At 32.5% G+C, this 18,016-nt stretch overlaps 1 long non-coding RNA gene across 1 annotated transcript; it reads right to left on the bottom strand.

The window, feature by feature from the left end:
• Positions 1-13,418: 13,418 nt before the first annotated feature.
• Positions 13,419-15,306, bottom strand: LOC132161699 (uncharacterized). Its single transcript, XR_009438172.1, has 2 exons — positions 15,027-15,306; positions 13,419-14,723 (listed from the first exon to the last, which is right to left on the bottom strand). It is a non-coding gene; the product is annotated as an uncharacterized LOC132161699 (long non-coding RNA).
• Between the last annotated feature and the right edge of the window lie 2,710 nt (positions 15,307-18,016).

The raw sequence follows: 18,016 nt of genomic DNA, 5'->3' as shown, positions 1-18,016 counted from the left end.
TTGTGTTCCATGCCATAATTGAAATTTCCTTCATTTTTTTCTAAGAAAATAAATTTAATTTAATTTCCTTTTAATCCAAGGTTTTGTTACGTTAAATTGTCTAAAGCAAATATCATTCCATTTAGTATTTTTTTTAAGTACATTAAACAAAGACAAACAACGAAACAAACAAAGAAAGAAACTAACAAAACAAAGCAAGGGGAGGTGGGTCCTTCCCTTGGAAACTAGGAACCTTAATAGGGAGGGAAAATGGGAATGCGACCAAAAAAAGATGTGGACATAATGGGTGCAAAAATTTTTATTTTTCTTGACTTTCCTAACTTCTCAAGAGAAAGATAATAGGATAGAGTCGAAGATATAAAATATAATGGAGGAAAACCACCGATCCTGAGAGATGCTGTGTTGTTGAAGAGTCAAAATAATAACATGTGAGTCGCCTTCAATGACGAACCGTCCAAGATTGAGAGAATGGACACTGCCAGAAAAGCTGTCAAAGCTTTATCAGAATTTGGTAGACAAGAGGAACTAACTTGTCAGTATTTCATATACCATATTAAAGCAATATTTGTGCATCCAATGCAACTGTTCAATTAAGGAACCAATGAACTAAGGACTTACCATTATTCTGAGTGCTTTATAATCTACCCAGTTACAGACGGAGTGGGCCATTGCCATCTCCTATTTTGTAATTTTTTTATTATTAAATATGCTTTTAAGATTACATCTGATACAAACAATTTTTAGCTTGGCATCGGGCCTAAAAGAAAGCAGTGCAACAAATTTTTGTTCGGCTTAGACCCATAAAAAACAGTCCATAATTTTTAAGAATGCATTGAGCCTCTCAAACCTAAATAAAATATGGGTATTCATTTCATTTTTGCTGTCTGTTTGGATCCAAAACCATATATATGCCAATGAATCCCCTTCTATGGTTAGGTTTTACAAAGTATTTTTTTTGTTGATCATTGCAAACGGTGGTGTTATAGTAGATCTCTCTCCAAATTCAACTCTGCAACTGGTCGAGAAACCAATCCCAGCTATATATATGATCTGATGACAAATTCTTCCACTCCAATTCACTGCATTAACTTTTTGTGTGTATATCAAGCCTTTGAGTATATGATTCTTACTCCAATTCTCCTTTTTTTTTTCGTTAGCATTGAAAGCTTTTGAGAATTGAATTTTTCAATTTTAGAAACCGAAGATCACCTACGTACAAGACAAGGTTTCATAGGTAGAAATAAAACTATATGCCAATGAGTTTTTCAACATCTAAAACACTATTGCTGCCTTTATTTTCATCCCTTCCCCTTTGGGTGAGTCTCTTGGAAAATAGATGTGTGTCAGATTTAGGTTTATTCACCAAAGTGTTTGTTTTTTCATAGTCGATTCAAAATTATAATAGGACAAAATTACAAATAAGAGCAAGTTCATACATATTAGGTTGTTCATCGCACCTAACAAAAAAAAAAAAAAAAAGACTCTTCCATGTTTCAAGTTGTAAATGCTTCATTCACTTCCACGAATAATCGGAATGTTTAATTAATAATTAGTTAAAAAAAGACAAAACAAAATATAAAAAAGAGAGGAAGAGAGTCCGATAAAGAATCCCCAAGGACTATAATCTGACTCTTGTCTCGAGCAGTAAAAGAAACAACTCTCAAGATCTCCTTACAAGGTTTGGGGCAATAGAGAGTCAGGAACTCCTCAACTGACATTTCATGTCCGGGGTTGACGTGAGGCCACAACATGTAGCTTGCAAGCAGGAAACGCCATCCATTAGGGGCAATTTAATATGGAGACCCCCAGGTAATAGAGCAGATCGCGAGCGATCTTCGACAGAGGAAAATGTAAGCTTGATCAATTTAGCATAGTTAGATCATGGTAAATCATTATCTTGCCGCGTTCGCTCTCGCTCTAACGTGAAAGCAAACTTAGTGTTGAAACTTGCACCAGAATCATAGTAGAATCATTCACAGTTCGGATGATCCCGTCTAGGATTGTGGAACACAATCTTGGAAACATGGTATCTAACATCTCGTCGTGCAATGAAATCTTATTCTCATTTTGTTGTTTTTTTATGAACATTTCTAATATACCGGCAAAGTCCACTATAGTTCTAATACTTATGATCTCATTTTGAGTGCAGATGAAAAACCATTCATCCAACAAAAACTGTAAACAATGATAATAATAAGTAAAACTCTTTAAGAAGCTCAACAAGTTTAAAGTTCGTGAATCATGTAATTTGCAGAACATATGTGATAAGAACGAATTAATTTGTAGCCAATTGTTCGGAATAGTTTAAACCACCAAAGCTAAATCCTAATAATTTTCAATAAGTAAATAGTGCTTCGATTAGAGAATTATAAATACAGAATAGATACAAAAATTTAACCCAGAGATTACTGAAAAAAAAAAATTAAACAAACAAAGTTACAAAAGTAACATATATCAGCAATAGAAGGCAAAAAGGGAGCAGAAAGCAAATCGAGCTTTAACCGAAGCTATGGACATAAAAGATACAAGTTTACTACACAATCTAACTGTTAGTTCTTGTGTTGGCTTAATTCAGTTTCAAAATGCAGATATTACTGTTCATGGCTCAAACACTGATATAGAATGCTCAGAATCCAATCTCCACCGTTCATAATGTAGATTCATGTGTTATGAACGTCCCTGCTAAATTTCAGCTCAATCGGACCACAAACGCTCATCAATCGGAGCTGTTGATGAAGACTGGACAGGCAGGGTCCGGACCGCAATTCCCCGGGTCCGGACCTCATTTCCAGAAACTAAAATCTTGCTCCGCGAAGCCGTGTCCGGACCGCCCATTAACATGTCCGGACATCCCGTAAGTTTTAGGCCCAAAAACATGATTTTAAGTGGGTTAGGTCTAGGGTTTTGTCGGGGGTATATATACATCATTATAGAAGAGAGAAACACGAATTTTCACCCCCAGAGAGTTCGTCGGAGGCTGTGCTAAGAGAGATCAAATGTGGTGAGCGTTAAAGTGAATCTCTTAGAGGTTTAATTATTCCTTTGATAAATCTACGGTTGAGAAGTCTATTGGAAGGGTCCGATAAAGGAGAATCACGTTGAATAAGTCTATTGGGTGATTGAATTGTTTATTGCTTCATAATATTAATTCCGCATAAATTGTGATAAACAAGTTTTTGGAGTCGGTTAAGCGTTTTTCACTAACAAATGTTATATATACCTAGGAGATTAGTTTATCATATACATATGAACAAATGTTTCTATCATTTAAGAAAAAAAAAAAAAAGCGTAAGCCAAAATTATATCTTCAGGGCAAATGAATATATGTAAGTTTAACACCTCAAACAAAATCAAACACACAAGCAACAATACTAATTAGAAAAACAACCTATCATCTCTTCCAAACTCAATCTTTCGGGTTCACATACTCCTCGCTTAAACATGCTAATTAATTAAGCAGTAAAATGCACATTTTCTTAATTAAATAATGTTACGAGGTAAGTAGTGTAAGTCCCTATTGTCATGTGGTAAGCTCTGATATCAAGATAAGAATATGAAATGAGATTAGTTCAATAAAGTTCTATTCAAAATATATTAAATTGCAGTATATTAATTAAAGACAACTATACAAATGTAAAGACCAGATTTACAAATTCAAAAGTGTTGATAAGATTTGATATAACACTATCTTCAACTGCCCTCATCTTCAATAACAACCTTATCTCTATGAGTTTGAACTCTAGTATAACACTTTCGAATATCTGTCAACCGTGGCTTTATCCTTAGCTATTGATATGGATCTCATAGATATTACAGAATTTATTCTACTAACATAAGGCTGTGGTGAAGAAATATCCATCAGAGATTCAGCATGAAATTTTAGATTCTGTCCATGAAGGTCCGGGGCAAAACTATTTGTCGCCATTCTTGGCGTCCGAGTTTAGGAAAGTTTTAGCAAGGAGTTGGATCGAAAGTGAGGATGAGCAAAGGGCTGTGGATTGGGGTTATTTATAGAGAAAGCTTTTTCTTTCCTTTTTTTTTTTTTGGATATATATATATATATATATATATATATATATATATGAGTATTTTGTGAATGTTTAATATTTAAAATTGTTTAAATTTTTACTAAAAAAAAAGTTATCTCATGGTTTTTGGCAAAAATTTTCAGAAGATCGTTTTTTATTTTTTATTTTTTATTTTTTTAAAAAAATATTTTGCTTTAACGTAAAGATGAAAACGAGTTTGACATACTTTTTTTAGGACAAATTTTATTTTAAAATTGAATTGGAATAATTTTTTTCAATTTAATCTCCCATATCACGTATGGGAAGAGAGAGAGGCCGTTGTCACTTTAATGGTTTTCACCTCCTAGTAAAATCAAAATCCTGTTCTTTAACCGGATAAATAGTCATATCCTTTTACAGCAGAATGCGAGAAAATCAAATCTATGATATTATTTACGCCCGTGATGACTATGATGGCTCGCCGACCGTGATTTTTTTTTTCTGGTGCTTATGGGTAAAAGATCGCTGACCTTGCCCTTGTGCATTTACGCGCCGTGATCTCAAAATTTGCAGCGGCGTTGCCACGCTGTAGCGATGCTACCACTTACTTATTATCCTAGCCGTTAAGCTATTGATGCGAACCGCAGTTGGCAACGCGGGCGTGCTTGCGCTGGAAGTCTGGTATTTTTTTTTTAAGATCGCGGTACTTGAGTGCAATGCATCGCGTCTTTGTGATCTTCACCAGTGTCGTGTGGATCAAATGGTTGGCGAGGAGAGGATTTGGCGTCGAGAATGTACAGGGCTGTGTTTGTAAAGGATGGATCGGTAGAACGGACCAAAAACATTTAATAACATATATAAAATAGTACACAAAATAAAATTATAAAATTAGAAGAGGTGATTGATCCATTGAAATTAGTAATGGCTCATCCCATTAGCGGTGAGGGTGGTTCGGCATTCTAGCTAATCCATGGCCCTTAGCGGTCCGCATTATATATATATATATATATGCTATATATATATATATATATAAATTGTTAAATACTAAATACCTCATGGGGTTTGGTAACTTTATTTTTACCTTTTTAGAGTTTTATTTTTATCGCAGGACTCTCCTGGAGTTTTGATAAAGGACCAAGTTAGTCCATCTATTAGAACTGACACGTGTACTAATCAGATGTTGACACGTGGCACATATTTAATTTTTTTAAATTAAAAAAAATATGTATTTAAAAAAAAAAATTGGGGTGGGGTGAGGGGGTGGTGGCCAGCCCATCTAGCCGGATGGGGGTGGCATGTGGGTGGCCTTGGGCACCCCCAATTTTTTTCCTTTACTTTTTTAAAAAAAAAATACATTTTTTTTTTATTTTAAAAAAAAATTAAATAGGTGCCCCGTGTCAACATCTGAGCGGTCCACGTGTCAGGCCTAACGGTCAACTAACGGATAGACTAACTTGGTCCTTTATTAAAACTTCAGGGAGGTCCTATGATAAAAATGAAATCCCAGGAGGTAAAAATAAAGTTACCAAACCCCATGAAAATATTTGGTATTTAACTCCTAAAAAAAATTATTTCCCCCAAGGGCCCTGATGTGGCTTGGGCCACCCCATGACCCTTTGGGTGACCAAAATGATATATTCACATATTGGATTTAGGGGTGACTGGTCATTCGGGTGCTAAAATGAGGTGATTCGAACACCCCTTATTGTTAACATAAGGTGGCCAGCCACCTCTAAAATTTTTTATTAGTTTGTTTATTATTTTTTTTTATCTGACATTTTTTTTTTAAAATAGTTTGACAACTTTTCAATATGTGGCTGTAAAATTTCTAGAAGAAAATTTCAGCTAAAAACAAAATATTCTAGGCTCCATTATGAACCGAAGAAATCCTATTCCATTTATTTATTAATACCCTCACCCTGAAAACACAGCCATCCTTGTGTTCGGGCATATGCAGAACTTAATTTGAATGCGATAAAAGAGTTGGCTACAGATTTTTGTAGAGAAATAAAGATAACTTTATCGATAGATTTAATCTTAGAGTTACATGTAGTTTTGATACTTGTAATTTTTTAGTAAGTGCCTCAAATGGTACAAAATGCTGAACCTGTTCCAAATGCCATATACTGATGCCAAATGAAAAAAAAAATTGAATGACATTGCAAATAACTGGTAACAAAGCTTTTTGTGTCACATATACTGAAAAAATAATATAACAATGGTAACTAAAATAATTTTGGTTTTTAAAAAATAAATTTCTATCTAAAATTGAGAGGACATTAGGAGAGAACCTAAACCACTCTCGTTTTAAAAATTCTGACAATGTTTAGCAAAAATTTGAATAAGAAAAAAGAAAAGTATAAAAGGTTGGAAGAAATTTTCAAAACCCATAAAAGTGTAGGAATATTTTTTTTAAGTATATTTTTTAAGTTTTCATTAAAAACCCAAAAAGTCCCTTGACCATCTCATTTTTGGCCAAGAGTCACTCTGATTTTTTTCTTCATTTTTTTTAAGAATAATTTTAATGCCCACAACGACAACGTTTTGGGCCAGGGTGTTGTTTTTCAACAACAAAAAAAAAATCATTTTTTAACGAAAAGTACTGTAGCTAGAACAGTGTCATTTCAGTTACAGTGCCGTTCCACACTGTTGGCAAACAGGGCCCAGGGTACTCCAGTTCCAATTCTGGTTTTGACTAAAAATTAAAAAATCAGACCAAATTGACACCGCTAGAAATTCAAGAAAAATTGTGCTTCTTAAAAAAAAGGCAACTTAGGTCTGTTTGCTAAACGTTTTTATGCGGAAGATTCGTGCTCAACACTGTTGAGTGATAGACATGTCACTCACTCGGCCTTCAACGTAGCACAAAATCTCATAGTCTTCCCATTTCAACAAAAAAAAAAAATGGAAATAATAGTTTGTTTTTTTGTTTTTTTTAAATTTCATGTTGCATTAGGAACGAGAGTAAGGGATGAACGGTTTCTGCTTCATCTTTTCTTATATATTGAGAATGTGAAATAAAGGTGCCAGCAGAAAGGATGATGAACTGACAACATTCTACTCTCTTATTTCAAAGTCGAAGCAAAATATAGAGTAAAGTTTGCATTTCCCTCGAATTACGAAAATTGATAATGTTCTCTAAACCTTCAACGGCGAGAGTCCCACGTTTCTTCGATCCTGAAGCAGGCTTCATTCCCAAGGTCATCCCCGGGAAATTACACTACATTACAAATCTTTACTTCTCTGCAATTGTATATTCCCGTCAGGCAAAAAATAGTCAATCTCCTTTACTTATTCGATTCCTCACTGTTTTCCATCTTTTCCTCTTCCCCAAGCCTGGCTTCTGCAGCATATCCATTTTCAGAGATTTGCGGCCTTGTCCTCCCTCTCTCTCTCTAACTCTCATTAGCATAAAGGATAAAACGCATAAAAGTGTTATTCAACTGACTTTGCATTTTTCTTTTTTTACACTTTTACCCTTATAATTTCTAAGGAAAGAGACTCACTGTAGGTCTTCACTCTTCAATCATATTTTACCATAGAAATAAATAGAACTAGCAGCTCATATTGAAAAATGTCCAGTGGTTGGACGCAGCATGTTGGGTGTCAAGGGACACCCACATTGTAGTTTATGCCAATTGCTCTTTCTCTTCCAATGCTACAAGCAATCCTTTGCAGGTCTTCACTCTTCAAACATATTTTACCATAAAAATGAATAAAACTAGCAGTTCATATTGAATAATGTCCAGTGGTTGGACGCAGCATGTTGAGTGTCAAGGGACACCCACATTGCAGTTTATGCCAATTACTCTTTCTCTTCCAATGCTACAAGCAATCCTTTGATAATGCTTCAGCTAATAAGCCTGAAAAACACAGGATCTATTTTACATTACTGCATATCTTGTGATCTGTTACACTACTTTCGTTTAATAGTGAATTGCATTGAATATCATAAGACCTATTACTCTTGTTTTTTATAAAGCTTGTACTAGCTGGATACAAAGGAATCCATAGTTTCATGTTATGTTTCAAGAGGCATTATTTCAACCTCCGAAACAGTCCAAATCCAAAAATGCAACCTTTTAAACTGAAAAGATGCACTAATGGATATAACTGAATGCCAAACTCTGCACTGTTGTGGGCTACCACGGCACTATTGCTGGGTTTTTCAACGACTGAAAAATCTGGTTAATGAGTGGGTCACATGTAATTAAATGACTGCGAGAAAAATCTTGTAATGGAATTAAAAAAGACAAGCCATTGGCTACTACGATAAGAATGTAATTGTTCATAAATCAGTTTTCCACGTCACCAGCATTTACCATGGCTATCCACTGTCCTTAAGAACCTAAAATGGGAAACAAAAAACATACATTTACGATATTCTATTTACTGAATGGTGAATAGGTGAAAAGACCAATAAAATATAACAAATCGGAATCATGGAGAGGTAAAATAAAATACGCGCGTAAAAAAAAACTGTGCATTGTCATATTCATATCAATACACAAACAAACTGATGTTGCTTTTTGAGTAAGTTCCTTTTGAAAATAAAATAATATTTTCTTTGACTCTGCACTTTTCAGTAGAGTGAGATGACTTATATTGTACGAGCTTAAATTTGTATTTTATTATACTTTATTTATTTATTATGGTATTGTATAACAAGTTTTTTTTTTCCTCTTACAATGAGGATTAGAACATAAAATTGTATAAAACTCTCCATTCAAAAGTTTAAATTCCAACCATCAATATTCTCACCATTTAAAAACCCGAATATTCAAATTATAAGATTAACTTCGATTAAGAATTGAGCTTATAGTAGTACAACATGCCAGAAGGAAAAATCATGCATGGAGAAAATTATATATTAAAAAGAAGAAATTACGTAAAAGTTAAAAAACGGGTAAGTAAAGAAAATGATGATCAAAAATAAAAATACAGTAAAAATGAGGAAAGAAGGAATGGAAAGAGAATAAGGAAAATAGCTCCAAACACAACAAAACTTCTGGCCCAAAACTTGTAGGTCAAGACAAAAATTTTTACTCAAGGAATCCTTCCTTTTACAGCACGCACTGCTTCAATCTAAATAAAGACACTCCTAAATTCTAAATTCTAACCGATATAATAAAGTAACCAGAGTTCCTGACCAGCAGTAAAGGTTTTGCCTCAAAAAAAGGACAAAGTTTTGGAAGAGTTACTGTGATTTACTTCAGAAAAATTGACTTTGTTTCAGATTTTTGTTCAGCAGAACAGCCGAGATAATGACAATGAATTATTGGAAAATGCTAAACATTTCAATTTTTTTAAAAAAAAAAATTATTTTCTAAATGATGCTAAGCATTATGATTTTGACTTTAAAAATAAAATTTAACCATATTTTTTTTGAAAAATTATAATTTACTAATTAATAGTGTTTTTCAGTTTGAAGACCAAAATTTTAATTTTTACAATTCATCTCATAAAGTTTTAATTTTTTTTCAATTCAACTAATATTATTTCAAAATTTGTATAATACCCTTAATTTTTATTTTTTATTTTTATTAAGAAAATAAATTTAAAAGTGTAAAAAAGGCCTGATGGCCAAACGCCACACTGATTTTTTTTTTTTATATAAAAATAAAAAAAATAAAAAATTACGGATAATATAAGAAGTTTTAGATATAATTAGTTAAATTGTAAAAATTTAAAACTTTAAGAAATAAATTGTAAAAATTAAAACTTTAATATTTAAATTAAAGAATACTATCAACTTTAAAAGATAAAATTTAATTTAATTTTTTTAAAATAAATAAAAAAAAAAATAAATAAATAAATAAAGCAACTCTCAAACTTAGCTTTGCCTAAACGAGCCCCGTGGCATGTTTTACATTCAAAGCTGGCCCTGATAGTAATTGACTGCCATTATTACCGTCCTGACTACCATTATTATCGTCATTTTTCTGCTCCCTTCTCTCTTCAATTATGCTTCTTACACGAGTGCTGCATTTACCCAACGGATCTACATTTGATTTCACCAACAAACACTTATACGGATTCTTATACATATGCTACACACGCCAAATCTCTCTCATTATATGGATTTTTAATTTTTAGATTTTATTAATAAAAATAATATTTTAATTAAACAAAATGGTGCATTTTGACTTGGCTTGTCACTTCACGTGTTTTTTTTTTTTTTTCACAGAAATTCAGATGTTCGAGTTGTGATTATTGGGTCACCGCATGAACAGTAAGCTTTGTCTTTTTTTTTCCAATCCCCTTCTCTTCTCACCCACCCACCGTGCGTCCGCCATCTTCACCACCGACGAGAGGTGGCTCATTTTTTCCAAGTAAGAATCTCTCAGACCCAAGCTTGTGTCATCGTTGATCCCAAGTAATCTTCCTCTGCAACTTTTTTCTTTTTCCTTAACTGCTTTCACAGCACCCTGTTTCGCCGATTTATTCTGTTAAACTTGCGCTTGGGCTCTTTTAGTGATTTTTTTTTTGGGATTGGCTATGGCTGGAGTTGAATCAAATCTGTTCATTTTAACTTATTGTCTGACCGTTAAAAAAACACATCTTTCTTTTCAATCTCTCATCTCCTCCGTCTCCTCTTTCTCTCCTCTCATCTCTATCTCTCTCAAAGACTCAGTCTCTCTCGTCTCCGCCTGCTCTCTCAATCTCTTCCTCTCATCGTCTGTTTGTGTCTCCCTCTCTAGTCTTCGTCATCTCAGCAGAACCATGCCGACTGGCGGGATCGATTCTCGGTGGTGTTTGTGATTGGCCAAAGCACTGATCTGCTGTTCTTCGTTACTTCAGCCCGAAGAAAGAAAATGGAAATTTCAAGGAACCTTCGAGAATGACGAATATTCCCCACCACGGCTTAAATCACATTCTTGTACATAAGCTGTGATGGAGGAATATCCGTCCTACTCGCCGGAATCCCACTCCACATTGTGTGCTTTGCTCCCAACCGTCGAATTAACAGAAGATCTGAGGTACATTTTAGCCCATTGACAATGTAATTAATTTTGTCAATTTATATAATTATCAACTCTTATACTAACATTTTCTTTTTCTATTTAAAAACAAAACAGTAGCTTGTTTGGATGCAGGGCTTTTTTCCAAGTCTTTTTGTTTTACATCTTTTGATTTTAAGGATATTGTTGATTGTTCTGTGATGATAATAATGGCCTATATCCCGAACTGGCATATTGCACACGTACGACGACGATGTGGTAATAATGCAGAGCTCATCTTTTACTTTTAGTCCAAAGCGGCTATGAAGCGAGTAATAGATAAGGTTTGGATCGATGAAATCCCAAATTGTATCTCCAATATTATTTTGGAAGAGCAAAATGCACTTTCTCATTGAGTATTAATTAATGAAAAATGTTAAGGTCACAACATAAATTCAACATTCGGTCAACTTTTTTTCTACGCGTCGTTTAAATAAAATAAATTAATGGAGAGGACTTTAAGATTTTAAAAATTTGAGAAAAAAAGCAATTTGTTTGACTTAAAATTCAAATTTTTTTTATACATAAAAAAAAGTTGATTATGAGTTGAGTTTGTGTTATTTGTATTAGACCTCTTCATTAATTGTACTTTCTCATTGATTATTAATGAAATGCTAGTAATCCCTGTATACGGATTCTTATACTTATGCTACACGCCAAATCTCTCTAATTATATGGATTTTTAATTTTTAGATTATTTTTTAAAAAAATTTCTTGTTGCAGTGAGAAAGATAGTAAGGGTTGAACGGTTTCTGCTTCATCTTTTCTTAAATATTGAGAATGTGAAATAAACTTGCCAGCTGAAAGGATGATGAACTGACGACATTGTTCTCTCTTATTTCAAAATCTAAGGAAACTATAAAGAGTAAAGTTCCAATTTTCCTCGAATTACGAAAATAGATAATGTTCACTAAAACTTCAATGGCGAGAGTCCCACGTTTCTTCGGTCCTGAACCAGGCTTCATTCCCAAGGTCATCTCCGATCCGGAAAATAATACTGCATTACAAATCTTCCTTCTCTGCAATCGTATATTCTCGTCAGGAAAAAAGAGGTCATCTCCTTTAGTTATAGGATTCCTCTGTGTTTTCCATCTTTTCCTCTTACCCAAGTCTGGCTTAATGCGGCATATCCATTTTCAGAGATTTGCTGCCTTTTCCTGCCCCCTCTCTCTCTCTCTCTCTCTCTCTTTAGTTTAAAGGATAAAACGCTAAAAGTGTGATTTTACTGTTTTTGCTTTTTTATTTTTTTACACTTTTACCCTTATAATTTCTAAGGAAAGACTCACCGTAGAACTAACTACTCATAGAGTAATGTCCAGTGGTGTGGACGTGGCATGTTGGGTGACAAGGGACACCCACATTGTAGTTTGTGCCAATTGCTCTCTCTTCCAGTGCTGCAAGCAATCCTTTGCTAATGCTTCAGCGAATAAGCATGAAAATCACTGGATCTATTTTGCATTACTGCGTATCATGTGATCTGTTACACTAATTTTGTTTATTAGTGTATTGCATTGAATATCATGTGCTCGATTACTCTCTTTTTTTTCTAAGCTTCCTCTAAACTCCTCAATTACCTACAATGTTTGACAATCAACGCAGCATTATTGTGGGTTTCCATGGCACTGTTTGTGGGAGGGAAGGGGATCACTCACAAGGTGCGTCCATTCTAGCCAAACAATCTTCTTCGCCAATTTTCCTTTTTAACTTCCTTCCTTCTCCAAAACGAATACTTGACCTTCTTTCTCTTTGCAGGTTTTCTTGATAGATCAACTGACTCAACAATGTTAATAATAGTCAACAATATTTATGACAAAATTACAGTTGTGGTCATATCGTATTTATACTTTTATCATAGTCATTTATGCAATTAATATTGTTATTGAGTGCCAAATTTAGCTTGCTGAATTGCATCTTCTGGTCAATTCCACTTCCTTTCCACCTTCCCCAGAAGGCAGAAAAACACAAAGAAAAAGAAGAAGAAATTCTTAAAGTATTGATTTAGGCTTACGAAAAATCAAAGAAATGCCGACGCCACACGTCTCCTCGATTGAAAACTCTTGTTGACGAGTGGGAAATGGTAGTTAAATGAGTGCGACAGAGAAGAGACAAAAGCCATTGGCTTCTATGATAATATCGTAAATGTTCAAGAGGCATTATTTCATCCTCCGAACAAGTCCTAATCCACAAATGCAACCTTCTAAAATGAAAAGATGCACTAATGGATATAACTGAATGCCAAACTCTCCCACTAAACTCCTTAATTACCTACAATGTTTGGCAAAAGATGCAGTACTGTTGGTGGGTTTTTCAATGACTAAAAAATCTTGTTGACAAATTGAGCCATGTAATTATATGAGTGCGACAAATCTTGTTGTAGAATAAAAGAGACAAAAGCCATTGGCTTCTAGAATAAGATTGTAATTCAGTAATTGTTCATAAATCAGAGTTTTCCCACACCACCAGCATTTTACCATAGACTTTTACTGGTCAAGAGGACTGCTATCTATCCACTCTCGCTAAACAACACACATTTGTGATAAACAATTTACTAAAAAAGGTTAATTTGTGAAGAGACTACTCTATACTGAAAAAGCAGAAAAGTACTCCATTCTGAAAATGTAGAAAAGACCAATAAAACAAAACAAGTCAGAATCATGAAGGAGAAAAGATAAAATACAAGTGAAGGAGAAAGTATGGTCATTCAAGTGTAAAATAATGTGCATTGTCATACTCAAATCAATACACAAACAAATTGATGTTTCTTTTTGAGTACGTTCGTGTTCAAAATAAAATAATATTTTCTTTGACTCTCTACTTTTCTGTTTGCATACCGCAGCGGAGTGAGATGACTTATATTGTAGGTGCTAAAATTTTTATTTTATTTATTTATTTTGGCATTAGGTAATGAACTTGTATTTTTTTTCTTTTTCTAAACACAAGTACTTAAATACAACAAGAATTTGAGCTTAAAATTGTATAAAATTCTCTAATCAAATGCTTAAATTCTAACCACCAATATTCTCACCATTTAATAACCAAAATATTCAAATTATAAGACAACTTAGATTAAGAATTGAGCTTATAGTAGTACAACATGAAGGAAAAATCATGCATGGAGAAAATTACATGTAAAAAAGAAGAAATTACGATAAAAGTTAAAAAAGGATAAATCAAGAAAATGATGTTCAAAAATAAAATATAGTAAAAATTAGGTAAGAAGGAATGGAAAAAGAAAATAAGAAAAATAGTTACAAATACACTCGAACTTTTCGTCGGTAATCTTCCAAAAAGCACACAACCATCTCTGTCAATCGTTAACTAATTTGGTTAGAGTTGAAATCCTACAACCATTTACAGCATGAGAAAATTCAACTAAATCGATAGATACAAAGAAAATAGTTGGGAAGAATTTAGCCTGCCACATCTCTTGTCCGTTGTACTATTAGAAACCATTGAAAAATAACTTCAGATGATGCGATGGTACAACAGATTTTTTTATTTTTTTTTTAATTTTTATTATTTTTTTTTTTTCAGTTTTGCATTCAACCTCAGTCAATAAGACATAAGTTCAAGATGACGATTGGACTGAAAAAAAAAATTATGATAGATAATCCCCTGCATAGAGACCCAGCGTGACCCAGCCTGAACGGGAGGAAATTATAATAGCTAATCCTCCGACAAAAAAATTTTGTTGAGGCAGAAGAACGCATTGGTGCTGCCAGAGAGAACATAAGAGAAAATAAGAAATCTTAACATATTCCACCTAAAATAAAGGCTTTAGATGCAAATACTTCAATATCATATCTTTGATTTATAATGCTGAGATACAATAATTAGATAACTAAAACTAACTACCTTACCTATTATCATCTAGGGTGATAATAACACTCTCCAAATAACTAATCCACCACTTTATAAACTATATGCTTCTTTTCTATTTTTTAGATTTTAGATAATTGTAAAAAATTAAGAAAAATATATAAATAAATTAAAAAAAAAAAAAAAAAAAAAAACTTACTAATGCATGTGTGGTGGAGGAACATCCGTCAAAGATTGACATTGAAATTCTATACCAAGTCCAAGAGAAAGATCCGATAGAATATCAATATTAGCGAAAATGTTTGTCGCCATAATTGGCAGTCGGGGTTGGCTTGAGCAATCGACTAAACACGGAGGAAAGGGTTGGATGGGATAAGACTTAAAAGAGGAGGAGGAGTGGGAAGGTGGGTTTTGTAGCTGCTTCTTATTATGTAACACCATTTGAGATTTGGGAAGAGTGTTGGATCGAATGAGGCGGAAAGGGGTTGTGTGGCTTATATAGCTGCTATTTAGATTTAAAGAATATGTCATATCCTGGTGAATATTATTTTTTTATTTAAAAAAAAAAAAAACGAAAACTAAATAGCCCTTATTTGTTTTACTTAATTTTTAAACTAAATAGCAGTCGGTGGGCACTTGAGAGCATTTTTAGCAAACTCTTTATGAGGAAGTTGGTCTTCTAAATTTAAGAAATATGTCTAAAAAATTGTGAAAAATATTTCACACTCCTTAAATAAATCTTAAATATTAAAATTGTTACAGTAAAATTATTGCAATCCTTATGATTATGAATACAGATGCCTCTATTTATAGAAAGACAAGTAAGCTAATAAATTAAGGAAATAACAAGTAAATAACTCTAACATAATATTCTTAACAAAAAAAAAAAAAAAAGATTCTCTCTCATTTTTCCTTTCTCCTCTTTTCTCTTATGTCTCACAATTCTCTCTCATCTCTCCTCTCATATATATAATATAATTAAAAAAAAAACAAATATTTAAATGATATCGAGAATGATTAAGAGAAATTATAATGAAGTATACTTTGACATAAGAAAGTAAAAAGTAATTCAAATTCTTAAATGTAAGAAAAATAACAAGAAAGTTACTAGAAATGCTATGATTGAAGATGCGAAAATCATATAGCACCTACCAATCATGGAGGGTAAGTCATGTGAAGAGAATTACTAATGTTGCGGCACATTGAATAACAAAGTTGGCTTTGAATCTCACATATTGCCCTCCCTTGCATTGGAGGTTGTATTGGCCGAAAGGTCACTTTAATAAATGAAATATTCGAGTCCCAATTCAAAAATAATAATAATATGAAAAATTAAGACTTCACCCAACATTTTTTCAAAAAATATGTCAAATTCTGTACCAAAATATTTCCTTTACAACAAAATCTTGTACAGTTAGGCAAGAAAAAAACTTTTATGAAGCAATCCTTCCTTCTTCACCACACTACTTCACGAGTCATACGAGACCAACGTTGCAAAGGACGTTTCTAACAACAAAAAAAAAAAAAAAATGTAATCAAAATTGACCTTGTGTAAAGTTTTAAGGGACGTTTTGGTCTATTTAGAAACTTAATAAAATAAAATATTATAAAAATTCAAGTGCTTTTATATATATATATATATATATATATATATAAAACATCTATTCAATTTTTTTATTTTCTTTGTTAAAAAAGGTTATTTTGAGAAAATACATTTATTTTCGTTAGTTTTTAAACAAATTAAAAGCTGATTTGGAATTGGGTTTCATAAGTAGAGTTTTTAAGTTAAAAAGAGTTTTTGGACAAAAATTTCATTTTTAAGGCTTTACCAAAAATACTTTTTAGCTATTTTTTGGCTTTTTACTCTTAAAAATATTTTTAATTTATTTACTAAACAAATATTTTTTTTTTCAAATAAATTTTTTTGAAAGTTATAAATATTTTTAAATTTTTAAAATGCAATTTTAAACTGACCCTAAAAAAATATAAATCTTTTTGAAACAAAATCTTTTACAGCATGTCAAGATAAAAACTTTCTGAAGCTAGCTTTCCTTCTGCAGTAAACAGCTTTAGCTACTGTCAGTCTGTCACGGGTCATAAGAGACAAGGTTACAAAGAAAAGTTACAGGAATGCTTTTGGTGTTGCAGAAAATAAATGAGTGAAAAAGAATCAAGGAGCAGACAGATAAGGGGAAGACGTCAGGCGTGGGAGTCAATGAGGATCTCTCTTCTTGATCTTCTCTGACGTTGAAAGACGGAAAAGGAGAAGGCGCCAGGCGTGGGACTCGATGAGAATCTCTCTTGATCTTCTCTGACGTTGAAAATCTTTTGTTTTCCAATCCAATTTTTTTTTTTTTTTTAAAGTGAAAATCATCACTATAATTGAAATTATTTGTTAATATAAAAGTAATTTTGTGCTTTTTGTGAATGTTTAATATTTGAAATCTTTTATTAAAAAAAAAAGATCGCTAATAATTATTCTTTTGCAAAACTTTTTAGATGTTTTTTATTTTTTATTTTTGTTTAAACTAATATTTTGATTTAACTAAGTTGAAATTGATTTTGAGTATTTTGAAACGTGTAATACAGTCACAACTTAATCTTAATTTTTGTCCAATATTTAGCCCAAATTTTTTTTCTCTCTTGTTTAAGGCTCTCTCTCTCTCTCTTGTCTACAAGCATTTTTTAAAAAAAACTTAAGAAAAAAGTTAAGCCAAAATTGAGTTTAAGTTATACCTTTATCATTTTTCTTTTTAAAGTATTTCTTTTTATATATAAATTTGGAGAGGAAAACATTACCAAGGGTTCATTTGATAAACGATTTTGTTTTGATTTTGGTTCGATACTATAGCAAAAAATAATTGATGTAAAAAAAAGTAAGAATATTTTTTTAAAAAAAAGTGAAAAAGTAAGAATATTTGGTATGAAAAAAAGAAAAAAATTTGTTTTGTAGTGATTTTTTTATTTGAATTAAAAATTAAGAGAATATTAAAAAAATAAAAAAATAAAATAAATAGTGTAGAGCCAAAATCAGGCAAAGTCGTTTATCAAACGGAGCCCAAAACAGGTTTGAGTTTTATCTTTAGGACAAATTTCTCTTATACTGCTTTACAAGGTGTTGTTTACAACCCATTAATGACTTGAAGTACTGCTTAAAAACTCTCACAAGTTTAGCAAAAGACTGACCTT

Source organism: Corylus avellana, chromosome ca9 (assembly GCF_901000735.1).
Source record: "Corylus avellana chromosome ca9, CavTom2PMs-1.0".
NCBI classification, from domain to species: domain Eukaryota; kingdom Viridiplantae; phylum Streptophyta; class Magnoliopsida; order Fagales; family Betulaceae; genus Corylus; species Corylus avellana.
Note: the sequence above shows the minus strand (reverse complement) of the source record. Positions and strands in the feature narration are given on the sequence as shown.